Genomic DNA, 19,783 nt, shown 5'->3' with positions numbered 1-19,783 from the left:
ATCTCAGGGTCCTGGAATTGGGCCCCTCCTTGAGCTCCACACTTAGAGGAGAGTCTGCTTGGGACTGTCTTTCTCTCTCCCTCTGAAGTCCACATTATAATTTTTTTAAAGATTTCATTTATTTGACAGAGATACCGCGAGACCCAGAACACAAGCAGGGGGAGTGGGAGAGGGAAAAGCAGGCTCCCTGAGTAGGGAGCCCAGTTCGGGACTCAATCCCAGGACTCCGGGATCATGACCTGAGGCAAAGACAGATGCTTAATGACCAAGCCACCCACCTAGGCGCTCCCACATTAAAATTTCTTATCTGGTCCCCTATTACTAGATACATTAGCACTTCTGTGCATAAAATGTTACCTATATTTCAGGTAACTTCCTTTTTTAAAAAAAAATTTTTTAAAGATTTTATTTATTTATTTGATAGGTAGAGATCACAAGTAGGCAGAGGGGCAGGCAGAGAGAGGAGGAAGCAGGCTCCCTGCTGAGCAGAGAGCCAGATGTGGGACTTGATCCCAAGACCCTGGCATCATGACCTGAGCCAAAGGCAGAGGCTTTAACCCACTGAGCCACTCAGGTGCCCCAAGGTAACTTCCTTTTTAAGTATTATTTTAAGGCTCTTTGTTCATACTGGTATTGTACCAATGTGTCTAGTTTGCCTTTAACAAGTAAGTTTCCATCCCACCTAACATTTTTAAAAAAGTCTTTCCTAATTCAATGGCAAAATGTTTTTTCATTAAAGAAATTGAATATTTTATATTTATTACCTGTTTTTATCTTTTCTGTAAATTATCTATTTTGCCTTTTATCCATTTGAACAAACTCTTATATATTAAGGATATTTATCCTTTACATTTATATGTTGAAATTACTTTCCCCTGTTTTCTTGCCTTTTAATTTTATGACTTTTTGGACACAAAAACATTTTGCATTTTTATGAATTCAAATCATCAATATTTTTTTCACATTTTAAAACATTTCTGATGATGGGATCTGATCAATATTCTCTCTTTTTAAAATATTTTATTTATTTATTTGACAGAGATCACAAGTAGACAGAGAGGTAGGCAGAGAGAGGAAGAGAGAGAAGGAAGCAGTCTCCCTGCTGAGCAGAAAGCCCGATGTGGGGCTCGATCCCAGGACCCTAGGATCATGACCTGAGCCAAAGGCAGATGTTTTAACCCACTGAGCCACCCAGGCGCCCTGAGATCTGATCAATATTCTTATTTGATTTAACCTTTCCCTAGAATTTATTCTGAAATGTGATATGATTGAGGATCTTCTAAATAAATTTTTTATCCCATAGCTATCTATTGTCCCTGAACATTATTTCCCTGTTACTTTATGATGTATGTTAATTATTAAAATTTTTACATATAATAGTATTTGTTTTTGAGCCACATTTTTGCATTAATCTGTCTTTATATCAGCACCATAATATTTTAATGATTGTAGTTTCATAATATCTTATAATCCAGAGGGCAGTTCTCCCCGCATACTCTTACTTCTCACAAATATATTATTTCTGATGAAATTTATAATCATCTTTCATAGTCATTACCTTGCTCCCTGAGCATTATGTTTAGTTACAAAACTAATGTATGCTTATTATAGTAAATGCCAGTAATGCAAGTGTCAACACGAACAAATGCTAGAAACTTCCTTTGGCCCACCCAATCATCCTGTCCAGATTTAACCACTTTAGCCTGGATATTTCTGTTTGTATATATATCTGGAATTTTCCCAAATCCCCTAATTTTTGGTATAGAAAGGGAGGAACACCTTTCATTTTAATCCCCAAGAATGAAATCTGTGCCCTTACTCCATGTAACTCCAGAAATTCTAGTTTCCTTCTGAAATATCTAAGTGTGGCCCAGGAGGGTTTGCTTCTGCCCAAGTTCATTATTACTGTCACTGACCACCTCTTACTCCACATTGCTGCTCTAAGTTTCTTCAACAATCGCCTCAGCCCATAGTGACTTCTGTAAACCACAACACCAGTTCCTCTGCTTCTTCCCCAACCATGGACGCGATACCTTCCTTTTTCCTCCAAATCACAGCTGCAGCGTGGCTCTCATGCTTAATACACTTCATTAAGAATTTAGACTAAGAAAATGCAATACAGAAAGGAAAATTTTAAACTAGAGGTGAGATGAAATTGTTCTTAAGGGTCTACAAATAGAGTTTCCCATCAGGCTGTCTCTTGGCTTATGTGCCCCTCCCCCTGCACTGGTCACTTCCAAGGGTTTGCTCATCTCCAAGTCAAGGTCACTTCTAACTGGTTCTCTCTTTCAGTACAGGGTCCAATTTTTATTGCCAACCAATGAAGTCAAAATTGCCCTTAAGTTTCTCTTAAAGTCACCTAAAATGTATAATATGCATGGTTCTGTGTATGCAGTTCTATAGAAAGATTATTTTTTATTCTTCTAATTCTTTACCATTAATGTGTCTGCAGCTCTCGATCATTTTTTTCCCCTCAAGGAAACCATCTTTCCTTAAACAATAAGGTTCACTTTTTTTGGTTAATAGTTGGGAAACCTGTGAAACTATGCAGACCTTCTTTTCGAGAGCTTCAGAACGACTGGCATTCTTTGCCTGTGACATCCACTGTCCAAGTAATGTGTACTACTTAACTTAATAGCTACACTTGTGATGAGCATAAAGTATAGACTTTTTGAATCGCAATGTTGTTGCATCACACTGGAAACCAATGTAACACTGTGTATCAACTACACTCAAATAAAGAAAATAAATGAGGACTTTTCTTTCTTTCCTTAGTCAATACTTGAATTCTTTTAGGAGCCTATGAAGCGACTATCAGATAATTTTTGCAGAAAACAACCTTCACACCTGCAGATAGAACTCTTAACATCTCAGTCTGAAGCCTCTTGACTCTTGTATTTCGGTTATCCCACTTGTTTAGGACTTCTCCAGGGCCACCAGAAGGTGGAGGAGTGTTTCCAGATGCTGGGGGCAAGGTGCCTGGGTGGCGGGAGGAGATGCCATGGTGCCCTGTCTTCAGGGTGGAGTGTTGACCGCTGATGACCGGTTGCATTGCTTTCTGGGAATTGGTCTTAGCACAGGGTATTGCCTTGCCCAAGGGTACAGCCCCCTCCCCTGCATCCAATGACTAGTTAAGTTGGGGTAAAAATATTTGGGTTAACTCTGAGGAGCCATCCAATGACTTCTGTTGTAGCTGTGTCATAGTTCAGTTTCTGCCCAATTCTGCTCCCCTGGCTCCCCTGTAGCTGTCTGTCCTCAGTAAACGTCCTTCACACGATGTGAGCTCAAGGGTCTGTTTCCCCAGAAACCTGACCCGAGACAGTGATTCTGTTAAGATGTAAATAAGATGGGGCTGTTTCTCAAACCCAAACCCTGGGATGGCTCATTGGTTCCCTTACAGGGAAACCAAAGTCCTTGGCCTACAGGTCCCATGTGATCTGGAACCCTGTACACCTCTCACCTCAGCCCCTAGTACCCTGCCCCTCACTCGCTTTGTTCCAGAGCTGTACTGGCCTCTTTACCACCCCTTGAATATGACAGGTACATTCTTGTTCCAGGATCTTTGCACTGCTCGGTCCTTCTGCTCTTCCTCTGGATAGCTTCATGACTTGCTTCTTGTCCTTCAAGTCAGCTAAAATGTTACCTTCTCCAGGAAGCCTTCCCTGTCCATTCTACTGAAAATTCAACATTCCTCCCACCACGCCCAATTTCCATTACTCTGTTCTATAACACTTCTCCGCTCTAGCGTACTGTCCACTTTACTTATTTGCTTTGTCTATGGTTTATCGTCTTACTGTCCATGTAGAGCAGAGAATCCCCCCCATTTTGTTCAGTAATATATCCCAAATCCTGAAGCAGTGACTGGTACTCTGTGGGTGATCCATGTATTTTTTTTTTAAATTTATTTAGCACAGAGGGGAGGGGCAGAGGAAGAAGGAGAGAGAGAGAATCTCAACCAGATTCCCGGCTGAGTTGGGAGGCTGACGGGGCTTGATCTCAGGACCCTGGGATCATGACCTGAGCCAAAATTAAGAGTCTGACACTTAACCAACTGAGCCACCCAGATGTCCCATGAGCCATACATTTTTTGAATGAATGAATGAATGAATGAGTGAGTGAATGAGTTTGGAAACTTTTTCAAGGTGTTTATAGTAGAATTCATGGGGTGTCATTACAACCAGGGAGAGTGTGCAGAGCAAAGACAAACAAAGACATGAGCCTTTAGGTGCAAGTGAGGAAGAGGAAGCCAGAACACAGGAGAAAAAGAGGAGATTGTGTCACAGAAGACAAGAGGTGAGATGGGGAGGAAGAACAAGGAACTGTGCCCACGGTTTTCAAACTATGAAGCCACATAAGGACTTACGGCGTGAATGTCTTCCCCCAGATCCATCTAATCCCACATGGGATGGATGTGCAGGTGGGGCAATGGTGGGGGGGGAGGGGACTAGATCCTGAGAGTGGAACCCTCATGGTAGGATGAGTGTCCTCATAAGAAGAAGCCAGAGAGCTAGATTATTCTTTGACTACTGCACCAAGAAGTTGGCTGTCTAATGCCCAATGAAGTGGAAATGACGTATGGATCACTTTTTCAAGAAGGTTGGGTGCGAAGATCAGAAAGAGAAAGACCGGAGCTGGGAGGAGAGACTGAAGAAGTGAGTGTGTTGCATTCAGGCGGGAGAGATAGGAACAACCCAGGTTTCGTAAAGGATGCATAGAAAGAACCAGTAGTAACCGCATAATAAATCACCCAAATCCGAGTTTTGAGAGAAAAAGGGGACAGGACAAATGCTACAATGGACAGATGATGCCAAGACAACAGGGACTTTCCATAAACCAGGGCATATGGTCAACCTATCCAAAGCTCTGGTTCTCTATGCAAGTCATTCCTCTGTCGCTTAGCAAGCTATTACATTTTCTAACTGTAGGTGGCAGCAAAAAGCTTGCCTCTTTATGACCTTTTCTTTTCTTTTTTTTTTTGGAGGCGTGGTGGGGAGGGCAACTAAATGTGGGTAAAAGTTAGCCACTGGCTGTAGTGTAGGTTCAAGATAGCAGATTTCAGTTTAGATTTTATTCCGGGAAAATCCATTTTGTACTTTTTTGGGAAAAGAAGCATCTCTTTTGGATCTCAAAGAGGAAACAATATTTGAGACATTATAAAATAGTTAGTTGTATCGTGGAGTCATTTTATCTTTTCTTTTTTGACCATTGTCTCTTTTTTTCCAGTCTTACTGGGAAGTAACAGAAATATATCACTGTATAAGTTTAAGGCATACAGCATGATGACTTGTTTACATATATTGTAAAATGATTATTGCAATAAGTTAACCTCCATCATCTTCTACAGATACGAGAAAAGGAAAAGAAAAAAGGGAAAAAAATTTTCTCATTGTGATGAGAATGCTTAAAATCTACTCTCTTAAAAACTTTCCTATATATCCTACAGCAGTGTTAGCTATAATCACCATACTGTAGAGTACATACATCCGTAGTATTTACCTAATAACTAGAAATTTCTCCTTTTTGGCTACCTATACCCAATTCCTGTGTTCCCACCCTCTGCTCTGGTAACCACATGTCTGATCTCTTTTTCTATGAGTTTGTTTGGTTTCTTTTAGATCCCACAGATAAGTGAGATAATTTGTTTTTCTATGTCTGACTTATTTTGCTTGGCATAATGTCTTCAAGGTCCATCCATGTCGTTGCAAACAGATTTCCTCATTTTTTATGGCTGAGTAATATTCTGTTGTCTGTGTATTTATATACGATTGTATATATGTATATACATATGTAATATGTATACAATACATTGTATATATTGTATATATGTATATACATATGTAATATGTATACAATACACTGTATATATTGTGTGTATATATATACTTCTTTATCCATTCATCCACTGATGGACCCTTGGGTTGTTTCCATGTCTTGGCTATTATAAATAATACTGCTGTGAATATGGGGGTGTAGATATGTTTTTGACTTAGTGTTTTTGGTTCCTTTGAATATGATCATGGAAGTGCAATTGTTGGGTCATAATAGCTCATGATAGTTCTATTTTGAATTCCTTGAGGATCCTCCACACTCTTTTCCATAGCTGCGGTAGCAGTTCAAAATTCCACCAAACAGTGTACAAGGCTTCCCTTTTCTCTCCATTCTTACCAGAATGTGTTACCTCTTTTCCTTTTCTTCTTCTTCTCCTCCTCCTCCTCCTCCTCCTTCTTCTTCTTCTTCTACTACGACTTCTTCTTCTTCTTCTTCTTCTTTTTGAGAGAGTGTTTGCATGAGAGCAGAGGCAAGGTATAGAGTGAGAGGGAGAGAGAGAATCTTAAGCAGACTCTCTGCTGAGCACAGAGCTGCACATGGGGCTTCATCTCACAACCCTGAGATCATGACCTGAGCTGAAATCAAGAGTTGGAGGTTTAACTGACTGAGCCACTCAGGTGCCACTACCTCCTGTCTTTTTTATGACAACCATTCTAACTGTTGTGAGGTGATACCTCAGTGTGGTTTGGACTTGCATTTCGCTGATGATGAATGATGTTGAACCCCTTTTCATGTGCCCGTTGGCCTTTCATATGTCTTTGGAAAATGTCTAATCAGGTCCTTTGCCCATTTTAAAAATTGGGTTATTATTACTAGTTATAATTATTTCTTATTGAGTTGTATGAGTTCTTTATACATTTTGGGTATTAACCCCTTATCATATATATGCTTTGCAAGTATATTTTTTCCGATCTTATAGGTTGTCTTTTCACTTTGTTGACGGAAGCTTTTCAGTTTGATGCAGTCCCACTTATTTTTTTAAATAATATATATATTTTAATATAAAAGTTCCATTCTCTGAGTGTTATCGAATGATGGAAGCAACATTATAAACTTTGAAGGAAGCTAAAAAATAGAATTTCGAATCAACCGTGCATAAAATTAGAAAAAATTATGAATACCAATTCTAATTTATGGGAAGCCTCGGTTGGGTGTATCTTGTTGAGGGAAGTCCTTTGAAAAGTTAAACACATTGCTTTATTTAGTGTCTTGTTGGGATGATCCCACTTATTTTTATTTTGTTGCTTGTTTTAGGTTCATATCCAAAAACTCATTACTGAGACCCACGTGAAGGAGCAGTATTCCTGTGTTTTCTTCTAGGGGTTTCCCGGTTTCAAGCTTTACATTTAAGATAAAGATAATTTGAGATAATTTTTGTGAGTGGTATGAGCTGAGGTTCAGCTTCATTGCTTTACATGTGAAGACCCAGTCATCTCAGCTCTGTGTGCTGGAAACCATCCTTTCTCCACTGAGCACTCCCCGCTCCCTTGTCCAGTACTAGTGGACCATATATGCTTTTCTTGTTGTTGTTGTTTTCCCTGGGCTTTTGATTCTGTTCCACTGGTCTATTTGTCTGTTTTTATGCCAGTATTATGCTGTTTTGATTACTAGAGTTTTGTAAGGATAGAGCTTTGTAGGATAGCTTCAAATCAAGGAGTGTGCTGCCTCCTGCTTTGTTCTTTCTCAGGATTTCCTTGGCAATTTAAGGTCTTTCTCAATTCCATATAAATTCTAGGATTATTTATTTCTGATCCTGCAAAAATACCCCTGTGATCTTCATAGGATTGCATTGAATCTACGGGTGAACTTTTTCAAATGCTTCTTCCGCTCTCTTGAGATGATCATGTGATTCTTTTCTTTCATTCCATTAATGTGGTATAGCACATTGATCTATTTGCATATGTTAAGCCATTCTTGCATCTCAGGGATAAATCCCACTTCATCATGATAAATAATCCTTTAAGATGCTGCTGAATCCAGTTTGCTAGTATTTTATTGAGAATGTTTGCATCTATATTCATGAGGGGGACTGGCTCTAGTTTTCTAATAGTATCATTTTCTGGTTTTAGTTTCAGAATGATGCTGGCCTTCTAAAATGAACTGGGGAGTTTCCTCCTCTTCAATTTTTTGGAAGAGTTTGAGAAGGGCTGGAGTAAATTTTTTAAGTGTTTGTTAAAATTCAACAGTGAACCTGGGCTTTTCTTCGTTGGGAGATTTTTTATTATTGATTAATTTCCTTATTAATAATTGATCTATTCAGACTTCATATTTCTTCCTGAGTCAGTCCTGATCAGTCATATGTTTCTAAGAATTTTTCCACTTCTGGGTTGGAAAAATTTAGTTTGTTGGTGTACAACTGCTCACAGTAGTCTCTATGATCCTTTGTATTTCTGTGGTATCTGGTGTAATGTCTCCTTCTTCATTTATAATTTTGATTTGGGCCTTCTCCCCTTTTTTCCTAGGCTAGCTAATTGGTTAGTGTGTCAACTTTGTTTCTCTTTCTAGAGAACCAGCCCTTGGTCTGGTTAATCTTTTCCATTGTATTTCTGTTCTCTATTTTTGCTCTAACCTTTATTATTTCCAGTCTTCTGCTAATTTTGAGTGAGAAGGAACTTCTTCTTTTTCTAGTTCCAAAAAGTATAGAGTTAGGTTATTTATTTGGGCTTTCCTTCCATCCTTTCTTTCAAGCTTTATTTATTTAAGTAATCTCTACACCCAGCGTAGGGCTCAAACTCAGAACTCAGAACTCAGATCAAGAATTACATGCTCTTCTGACTGAGACAACCTGGCACACCTGGGCTCTTTCTTGCTTCTGAATGTAGGTATTTATTGCTATCAACTCCCCTCAGAACTGCTTCCACTGCATCCCACAAGTTATGGTATGTGCGTTTTTATTTTCAGTTGTCTCAATAAGCTTTTTAATTTCCCCTTTAATTTCTCCTTTGATCCATTGATTGTTCAAGAGAATATTGCTTAATTTCTAAGTGTTCATGATTTTCCCAGTTTTCCCCTTGTTATTGATTTCTAGTTTGGTGCTAATGTAGTCAGAGAAGATAGTTGGTACAATTTCAGTCTTTTTGAATTGCTGAGACTTGTTTTGTGGCCCAACATATGGTCTATCTTAGCACAAATTTTATGCGTGTTTGAGAAGAATATGTATTCTGCTGCTGTTAGATAGAATGTTTTGTATATGTCTGCTAGGTCCATTTGGCCTATAGTGTTGTTCAAACTTACTATTTCTCTACCAGATTTCTGTCTGGATGATCTATCCATTGTTGACCCTGGGGTATTAAAGTCCCCAGTTATTCTTGTATTACTATTTATTTCTCCTTTTAGCCCTGTTAGTTTTTGCTTTACATATTTAGGTGCTCTGGTGTTGGGTGCACAAATATTTACAACTGTTGTATCTTCTTGATGGATTGAGAACTTTGTCATTATGTAATGACCTTATCTCCGTTTTTTTTTTTTTAAGATTTTATTTATTTATTTGACAGAGACAGAGATCACAAGGAGGCAGAGAGGCAGGCGGAGAGAGAGGAGGAAGCAGGCTCACTGCTGAGCAGGGAGCCCGACACAGGACTCGATTCCAGGACCCTGAGGTCATGACCTGAGCCGAAGGCAGAAGCTTAACCCGCTGAGCCACCCAAGCACCCTGACCTTGTCTCCTTTGACCAATTTTAGTTTACAGTCTGTTTTGTCTGATATAAGTATAGTTACCCCTGCTTTTTTGTTGTTGTTGTATATTTCCTTGAAATGACTTTTTACATCTCTTTACTCTCAGTCTATGTGTGTCTTTCAGGCTAAAGTGAGTCTCTCGTGGGCAGCACGTCATTAGATCTTGTCTTTTTAATCCATTCAGCCATTCTAGGTCTTTTGGTCAAAGAATTTGATCATTTTATGTTTAAAGTCACTACCAGTAGGTAGTAGGTACCTACTTACCAGTAGGTAAGGGTTTATTTTTTCCATTTTGTTAATCATTTTCTGGTTGTTTTGTAGATCCACTGTTCCTGTTTCTTAACCTGCTATCGTTTTATGTGTGTTTTGATGTTTTTCGGTGTCAGCATGCTTTGACTTGGCATCATGTTTTTTGTATAATTGCTACGGGTTTTCCCCTTGTGGTTACCACAGGCTCACCTAAAAATACCTTAAAACTATAACCCCATAGTTTAAGCAGACAACAACTTAACTTCTGTAGAAGTCTTAAACTTTATACTTGTACTTCTCCTCCCCCTCACATTTTAGGTTATTGCTGTTAAAATTTACACATTTTTTACTCGCATAACTAATAACAGGTGTGGTGCTGTGCTGGCCTGGGGGAGGGGCAATGTGGTCAAGGTGTAGCCCCTTCTTTAACCTTATAATGCAGTCCATCTTTGTCTCTGAAAGAGTGCAGGGGAGTGCTTTGGCCTCACTTCTGTGTTCTAGGATTCTCTGTGGTGTCTTGTTCTTGAACAGTTATTGGTTGTTCTTAGGAGGGGGAACCAAATCAAGAACAACCTGTGTCACCATCTTGGTGACGTCATCTTTCATTTTGTCATTAAAAGATGAAATTCTGGGGATACCTGGGTGGCTCAGTCAATAAGTGTCTGTCTCTTAATCTCAGCTCAGGTCTTAATCTCAGGGTTGTGAGTTCAAGCCTTGCCCTGGGCTCCACACTGGGCATGGAGGAGGTTACTCAAAAAAAAAAAAAAAAAAAAAAAAAAAAAAAAAGATGAAACTCTTTCTCCTAATACAGAATAATTTCTGTTAATTTTACCACTTCAGTATCAGCACATGCCATATGCACATGTCTTATTTGTATATAAAATTTTTTAGTCAAGTCCAATTTTGATAGATCTTAGGGAACTTTGCTATTGAACATTATAAATATTTAAAACTATTACAACTGATGCCAAATTCCTTGTTTTCAAAGATAAGCCCAGAGAAATCCAAAGATTAAAAAAAAACTTGAGGGGCACCTGGGTGGCTCAGTGGGTTAAAGTCTCCGACTTCGGCTCAGGTCATGATCCCAGTGTCCTGGGACCAAGTCCCACATCGGGCTCTCGGCTCAGTGGGGAGCCTGCTTCCTCCCTCTCTCTGCCTGCTTGTGATCTCTGTCTGTCAAATAAATTTTTTTTTTAAAGATTTTATTTATTTATTTGACAGAGAGAGATCACAAGCAGATGGAGAGGCAGGCAGAGAGGGAGATAGAGGGAAGCAGGCTCCCTGCTGAGCAGAGAGCCCGACGTGGGACTCGATCCCAGGACCCTGAGATCATGACCTGAGCCGAAGGCAGCGGCTTAACCCACTGAGCCACCCAGGCGCCCCTGTCAAATAAATTTTAAAAATCTTTAAAAAAATTTTTTTTAGAAGTTCATTTGTGCCTAAGTGGCTCAGTCGATTAAGCAGCGTCTACCTTCAGCTCAGGTCATGATCTCAGGGTCCTGGGATGGAGCCCTGAGTGAGGCTCCCTGCTCAGCAGGGCATCTGTTTCTCCCTCTGCCCCTGCCCCTTGTGCACTCTCTCTCTCTCTCAAATAAATAAATCTTAAATCAATTTTTAGAAGTTTAGAATGGTAAAGTGAAAGTGCACACATCATTCAGACAATCTTGGTGGAATCTAATGTCATAAAATTTAAAATTCAGAAAGAGAAAAAGCAGAGTTAGAATGTTCTCCCCAGGTCCATCAGATAAATGTGAATTCAAAACCCAGATTTGCCTTGATGAGTTATACGATCTTGAGCAAGGAAAGTACTTAACATTTTTAGATCTCCGATTTCTAATCTATGAAATGAGACTCCCAGGGCATACTTCAGTGAGTCGTTTTGCATATTAAATGAGAAAACAAATGGGCAAAGTCTATACATGTTCATTTCCTGTTCTCCTCTAAACATGAATATGAAGGTGTTTAAACTAAAATTAGCCATGTGCGAATTTAACCCTTAATACATCACAAAGATTAAAAAAATGGAATTAATTCCACCAACAGCTTTCAGACAAACACTGAAAAGGCTTTCTTGGACATACCTTGGTTTGGTAGTTTTCAACTTTACATCTCAGATTCCAAACATCCAATATATCTTGATGCGTGGAGAAGTTTCACTGCAAGGGAATTTGGGGACGAAAGTTTGCATTGTTTGGATTAGGGCCAGAATTCAAACTCCTTCTGCTAAGTCATCTGCCTTTTCTCATTTAATGAACTCTATTACTGTGTTAATTCGTCCATTCCCTCTTAGCTTCGTGCTCGCTTCGGCAGCACATATACCATTCCCTCTTAGCTTAATGGAAATGCTGAAAGCAATCCACAGTATCAACCATATCAAATATCATGAATCATCGTCTCAGTCCTGGACGACTCTACCCACCCCATACGGGTGCCCCGCCACATTACAGAGCTCATGCTTGCTGAGACACACCCTTTGGCCAGTCTGGAATTTGCAGAGCTAGAGTCACTAATGGCTTTGACAGCAAACAAGCAGTGTCCACTGCCTCTGTTCGACTCCCTAAAAATGCCAGTAATACTAGAAAGCTGTGGCCTTCTGCTGATATCAAAGACTAAATTGTGAGGTTTTTTTTTTTGTGTGTGTGTGTGTGTGGTTTTTTTTTTTTTTTGATTTTTAAGTTTTTATTTTAATTGCAGCTAGATAACATACATTGTAACGTTAGTTTCAGGTATACAAGATAGTGACTTAACACGTCCCTAGAACACCCAGTGCTCATCACAACAGGTGCACTCCTTAGTCCCCATCACTGACATCACCCATCCTCCCACCCACCACCCCTCTGGTAACCATATGTTTGTTCTCTATAATTAAGAGTCTGTTTCTTGATTTGTCTCTTTCTTTTATTGTTTATTTCTTTTATTGTTCTCTTAAATTCCACGACTGAAATCATATGGGACCTGTCTTTTTCTGACTGACTTATTTTGCTTAGCATAATCCCCTCTAGTTCCATCCATGTTTTTGCAAATAGCAAGATTTCATTCTTTTTTTGTGGCTCAGTAATATTTCAGTGTGTATAGAGACCACATCTTCCTTATCCATTCATCACTTGATGGACACTTGGGTTGCTTCCGTATCGTGGCTATTGTAAAGAATGCCGCTATCAGCACAGGGGAGCATGTATCCCTTCAAATCAGTGTTTTTGTATTCTCTGGGTGTGATTGATTATAAAGTAGTTCTATTTTTAACTTTTTGAGGGATCTTCCATACTGTTTTCCACAGTGGCTGCCTCAGTTTGCATTCCCACCAACAGTGCACGAGTGTTTTGTCTCAGCCTCCTCACCAACACCTGTTGTGTCTTGTGTGATTGATTTTCACCATTCTCATGGGTGTGATTTTAGCTATTCTGACAGATCACCTCTGAGAATGTTCTCTCATTGTAGTGTTGATTTGTGTTCCCCTGATGATAAGTGATAATGAACATCTTTTCATGTGTCTCTTGGCCATCTGTATGTCTTCTTTAAATGTCTGTTTATGGCTTCTGTCCATTTTTAAATTGGATTATTTGGTTTTGGGGTGTTGGGTTTGAGAAGGTCTTTATGTAATTTAGATACTAACCCTTTATCAGATATGTCACTTGCAGATATCTTCTCCCATTCTATAGGCTGCCTTTTCGTTCTGTTGATTGTTTCCTTCACTGTGCAGGAGCCTTTTTGTAGTCCCAATAGTTTATTTCTGCTTTTGTTTCCCTTGCCTCTGGAGACACATCTAGTAAGAAGTTACTATGGCCAGTGCCGAAGAGGTTGCTGCCTGTGTTCTCCTCTAGAATTTTGATGGTTTCCCGTCTCACATTCAGGTTATTTTTGTGTATGGTATTAAGAAAGTGGTCCAGTTTCATTCTTTTCCATGTTGCTGTCCACTTCTCCCAACAACATTTGTGGAAGAGACTGAATTTCCTATTGGATATTCTTTTTTGCTTTGTCTAAGATTAATTGACTATATAATTATGAGTTTATTTTTGGGTTTTCTATTCTGTTCCATCAATCTATGTGTCTGTTTTTGTGCCAGTACCATACTGTTCTGATCACTACAGCTTCGTGATACAACTCAAAGCCTGGAATTGTGATGCCTCTAGTTTTTCTAGATGCCTTTTTCTCTTTCAGGATTGTTCTGTCTATTCAGGGTCTTTTGTGGTTCCACACCCATTTTAGAATTGTTTTTTCTAGTTCTTGAGAAATGTTACTGGCATTTTGATGGGGAGTGTATTCAATGGGAGATCACTTTGGGTAGTACGGACATTTTAACAGTATTTCTTCCTCTAATCAGTGAGCGTGGAACGTCATAGACTAACCTTTTGGCCAGCTGGCGTGGACTCTTCAGTCCTTGCACGTTCAATGGTTAGAGTCTGTACTGAGTGAGGAATATGGTCAAGAGAGGTGTATGGGGAGGAAGGCTGGTGGGAGGTGGGTGCTGGCAATGACCAAGACCACTGGACATGTAAAAACCATGGGCTATGGGCCACACCATGGTTGCAGAGCTCACCCGTCAGAAACATCTGCCTTTCTTCCTCCCGCCCTCCCGGCATCCCTCTCTCCCCTCTTCCTCTATTTCTCTGCTTCAACAAGTATTTATTATGTGTTTATGTATGCCTAGCACCGCTAAAGTTATAAACGAGAACACGACAAACTGGTTCTTGTCTTCACAGACCTTCCACTCTAGTGAGGGAGACACACAAAGAACAAGCGAACACAACCCACACCGACGAAGGCTGTGAATTTTCTGTAGACTTGATCAAACTCAGGACACACTGTTGCTGCTGCGCGGACAGTTTCCCTCTCGTGGCTTCCTGGCTTTTTTTGGGGTCCGCGCGACCAGGCTTCCCAAAGAAATGAATAACCAGCAACACTGCCACCTCATGCCTTCTTAAAAATAAACCTTTCTAATCGTAGCAAACACAATATTAATAATGAACTAGCTTCCCACTGCTGCTCAGGTGACTCATACCTGCTGCTAAAGCAGTGACTGCTATCATTCTTTATCATTGACTTCTCCTGCCTATGATATATTTTTTATTTTTTTTTAAGTTTATTTACTCATTTGAGAGAGAGAATGAGAGAAAGCGAGCATGAGTGGGTGGGGGGCAGAGGGAGAAGCAGACTCTCCTCTAAGCAGGAAGTCCGACACAGGGCTCGATCCCAGGACCCTGAGATCATGACCTGAGCTGAAGGCATAGGCTTAACTGACTGAGCCACCCAGACATCCCTTCTATAAAGCAAATTAATGACAACAACAACAACAACAACATTTTAAAATAAAATAGAATGAAATAGATTGTCATAATGAGCAAGTTTAAAAAAAAAAAACCTAAGTAAAATTTGTTCTCTTTCTCATTAGTGCTCAATTTTCTTCAATCCAACTTTAAATACATAGTCAATCTCTTAACAAATATTCCAGGCCTTTCCACATTTGCTGATCTGAAAGCTTATATTAAGGCCTATTCTTAATACTCTTTTTAAATATATATATATATATATATATATCCCTTTATCTATATTTTAATATAAAATATGATGAATTTCTCTTAACCATTGCTCACAACTACGTATTTCCCAGGTTGCAAAATTCCATAAATTAATACTCTTTGGGTGATCTGGGTTTATGCACATAGGGGAGGATTCGTTTGTACCCTTGTCTCCACTGATTTTTCAACTTGTTTCTCCTTGTTCATTCTGTAAGGAATCTTGCTTTTTGGAGATCAAAAAAAGAGAAAAAAAAAGTTTCCCCTATATTTTTGTCTTTTGTTTAGGTTAAAAATCAACACTGTTTTTTCATTTGCCCAAGATACCCTATTCAAGTTACTTCAAAACCCTTTAGCCAGGATGTGTACAGAGAAGCCTTGTGGATAATGGCAGAACTATTTTATAGGGAATTAATTTGAAATTTTATAGGGAATTAATTTGAAATGCTAGCAGAGACTGTAGCAATAGGTTTCCAAAGTGACGTTACACTAATGCAGCAAGAATATCTTAGAGCTGTTCTGAGTCAGAGAACAGGATGGTATTTTGTTTTAAAAGATAAGATGGCAATTCCAAATAGCTAATTATGCACAGGGTTCATTATCCATAGTGGTAGAGGAATTAGGGTGAGTTTCCTCCATGAGATCAGTGCCGGATCTCATCCCACTCTTACACACTATTAAAGAGTTTTTCCTTCTCGTTTATACACAACGAGGTGACTACCTCTTTCCCCTGCTGAACCAGTGTTGGGGTACAAAACCTATAATTACCTTCCATGGAGACAGCAGTCAGATACCCCAGCAACCTCATCTGATCTCTATAAAGTATTTGGCAGTAGAAGTCATGCTCCTCATAAAGTCAGAGGACCGGGTTTGGAATCCTAACTCTGTTACTTACTAAAATTATAACTTTGGGTAAGCTACTTAATTTCTCTAGGCCTCAGTTTCCCTGTCTTGTAGAGTGTGAAAAATAATGAGCGCCTCATTGAATATAATACTGCAGATGAAAGTACTCGGCATTAGCTGGTGCTCAGAGAATGTTAGTTTCCTTTCTTCCGCAAGCTCGAGGGACAAAGAGGTAGGAGCTGTATCGGTCAGCTGCTGCTGCATAATAAACCACACCGAAACAGGGTTTGTTCTGGCTCAAGCCTCTGCAAGATGGCCAGGGCACTGCTGCAGTTGCCATGGCAGCTCCACCTCGGGGGTCTTGTTCTGGGGCCCATGAGGATGGGACAGTCACCACCTTTTCCCATCAGCCGAGGCAGAAGTCTAAGAGGGCTGACCAGAAGCATGTGAGGCCTCTTCTGGTTGAGGCTCAGAACCGAGGCCTGAGCCCGGTGTCCGCGGTGCGGTGAAACATACGCACGTCCGGGGGAGGAACTGCAAAACCACGTGCAGAGGGTGTGGACGCGTCCCGGTAAGAATCAGGAAAAACATACTGCTGCGTCTGCGCGGAGCAAGGATCTCCAGGACACCGTGAAAGTCGGGCTGACAAAATGTCTCGCAGCCTATGAGCGGAGGAAGCTGGAGGGAGGCTCCTGGGGTCCAAAGGGACAGGGCGGTGTTAAAGCATTAGCCCCTTCACCTTTGCAGAATCAAGAACGGAGTGCATTGGGACAGTGAGGCTGACAGGGTACAAGGTCCCCTGCAACGCCTGATGGGCTCCTGGGTCTAAAACACGCACAAGTGATGAATTTGAGGATGATGAAAGTATTGTCTCTGCTGTCACTTACAAATGATATTGACAGAGACTAGCGGTGAATATGTATTTCCCGTGAGTTCCAAGGTAACGGACACACACAGATTCTGCCTCTGCTCGTCATCTGCGAGTGGTGGCCGGAAGCCCCGCTCGAAGAGGCGGGCACCGTGCGGGAAAACAAGCGAAGCAAAGGCCGCGGAGACGGGCCCAGGAGCCGTTATGGAACAGGCGATCCGCACTGCTGGGAACGCGTGTGGGTGCGGCGGGAGCACCCAGGAGCGGCTCCTACCGCATCCCTGGGAAGGGGAGGGAAGGCTTCGAAGTGGGGGTCTCGTACCCCCAAGGTAGGTACGAGAGCTCAGTAAAGTCCTAGGTGGGGGGAGAACAGGTGAAAGGCTTTGCGGTGGTCTCAGCATCACTCAGGCACGCAGGGAGCGCGGAAGGGACACGGACAGAAGCTGTGATGGGCAGAAAGGAGAGGGACTCGCTCCTAGTACTGCCCGTTTACATGCTTCTCAGGAAGGCAGCTCCGCAGTGGTTGAGGACAGGCAAAGGACTGTTTCCTGGCTGCTTCTCATAGATGTGGCTCCTTTTACTCACTGGACAAGCTTCTCGTGCCTGGATCTAGCCCTGCGGTAGTTAGACGTGGCTCCGGCCCGTGCGGAGCTCGGTCGTCACCAGGAAGGATGTGGTGCTACCACGGAAGAAGGACAGGTGTTTGTGAGCCTCCGGCCAGGGGCTGCGAGCCCGGCTAGAGCACGAGGCAAGACTGGTGGAGGAAGCAGGCACTGGCCGGAGGCAGCAGGGGCAGAACATCCACCCAGATGGGCAGAGCCGGCTCTTTTAAGATGTCGCAAGGACATAACCCATGAGCCATGCTGAATAGGAAGCATGAAGCCGGGTATGCCAGACACAGACAAAAAGCCCGGAGCAGAGGAGAGGGTTAATGACACACGGAAAGGGATAGAAGCACAAAGATCCACCTCCTCGATGGCAGTGCCATTCCTACACTGTCCGTATTTGGTGTCACCTGCTCTGCCCCACGTAAGCTCTGAGCCCCAAATCCAGGCGAAAGGCCTGGTGGCTAAGCGGGTCATCGGCGAGCTATGCTGGTGGGGCGTGCTGCCCGGAGTCTCTCTGAAGAGGAAGCATGTTGGATGCAGACACTTTATCTCTGCTGACCCCCCTGCACCGCCCCCCCGCCCTGCACCTCCTAACCACACCGTCAGAAAGAAGGCTGGTGGGAAAACAACAGAAAACTAGACTGCCAAATGCTGTCGAAGGCGGAGTTCGGGGGCTGTGATCCTGCCTGTATCCCATTCAAGGTGTGTTAACCTACCCTCGTGATTTCCCCCTGCTTCTTCTAATGTCTTTTCCATTGCTCCGATAATCTGCGCGATCCAAGCATCTCCAGATGGGCTGTGAGACCTTCTGTTCTGTGACCTCTGGGATGGTCTGTCTGCCCGGTGGGGAGCTCGAAGCCACCCCTGCCTCTGATTTCAGACACCTGGTTGAGCTTCGTGAGTGTCTTCTGCAGAACTCAGCTGCCTCAGGACGTGGGGCACCCCAGAGACGGACAGCTGGGTTTACTGGGCTGGGGGCTCGGCTAGTGGGTGCAAAGAAAGTAAGGAGGGGGGCCTAGGAAGCTGGCAAGAGGGAGGCTGAGATGATAGACATGAGATGATAGACACAGAGGGACTTTAACTTGACTAGGGAGTGAGTGTATCGGGGAGACAGAGGAGGGTGAGGAAGAGGGATGCGTCTGGCTGGCATGAACCACAAGCTAGAGGGCTGGGAGGCTGTGGCAGGAGGGAGATGCCTCAATGTGTGACTTCAGAAGGGCTCCAGGTCACCTCTGCCTCGAGTTTGTCAGACGATCTTGAAGGGATTGTGCCTTTGGGTTCAGAATTAACTTAACTGCCCCTGCTTTGTCTTCAGGACTCAGCCCTCATTCCCCGTCCTGTAACGGCTGCAGACCCGTGGTGCTAAGCCACCCTTCCATTTCTCCCATCCCGTGGTGACTGACCCATGGCACACTGCTAACCCGTAGCTTTTCTCACTCAGTCGGGGTGGTTGGCCGATGGCTCTGCTTCAATACAAGACTATAAATGTCTTGACATTCAAACTGTTGAAACATTCTACTAAAACAACACTGTTCTTAAATTTAATTCAACAAGTGATCATGGAGGACCCGCTCAAGGCCAGGCATGGGGATAGGGCCTGGGCAGCAGTTTGGGGGATGGGGACAGCAGGTCTGGGAGGAGCCTCTCCTCCGAGGTGGCCAGTTGTTCGGAGGCACCAGCCTGAAAGCCTCTGCTCCAGGGGATGCTGATTTTCTGCTGGATACAGGCGAAGCCTTCCTGCTCCCGTCCCAGTTCTCCCCTCCCGTCCTCAGAGTTACCCAACCTGGTGACTCAGGGAGTGTCCTCTATACTGTCCTTGTGTCCGTACGTCCGTCAAAACATGGAGTATTGTCTTGCTTTTTAAATGTACCTAAGTAGCATATTTTATATATTGTTCTGCAACCTGTCCCTCCCACTCAACATCTTTTTGAGTATGAGACCGCACCACTGGATATCTACGTCACAATCTATTTTTGAAATTCCCCCCTGACACGACATGTAGATAATATTTCTTACCAACCTGGCACCATTCTATGTGTTTTTCAGATTCTCATTCATGTATCCTCAAAACAGGCAGTGTTACGCCAGCTCGGTTTTATACATGAGGAAACAGACACAGAGAGGCTCAGTAACCCATTCAAGGTCACACAGCTACTCAGTGGTGGAACAAGGATTCAAACCCGTATTATCTATCACAT

Source organism: Neovison vison, chromosome 2 (assembly GCF_020171115.1).
Source record: "Neovison vison isolate M4711 chromosome 2, ASM_NN_V1, whole genome shotgun sequence".
In the NCBI taxonomy this organism is placed as follows: domain Eukaryota; kingdom Metazoa; phylum Chordata; class Mammalia; order Carnivora; family Mustelidae; genus Neogale; species Neogale vison.
This window is presented reverse-complemented; position numbering follows the sequence as displayed.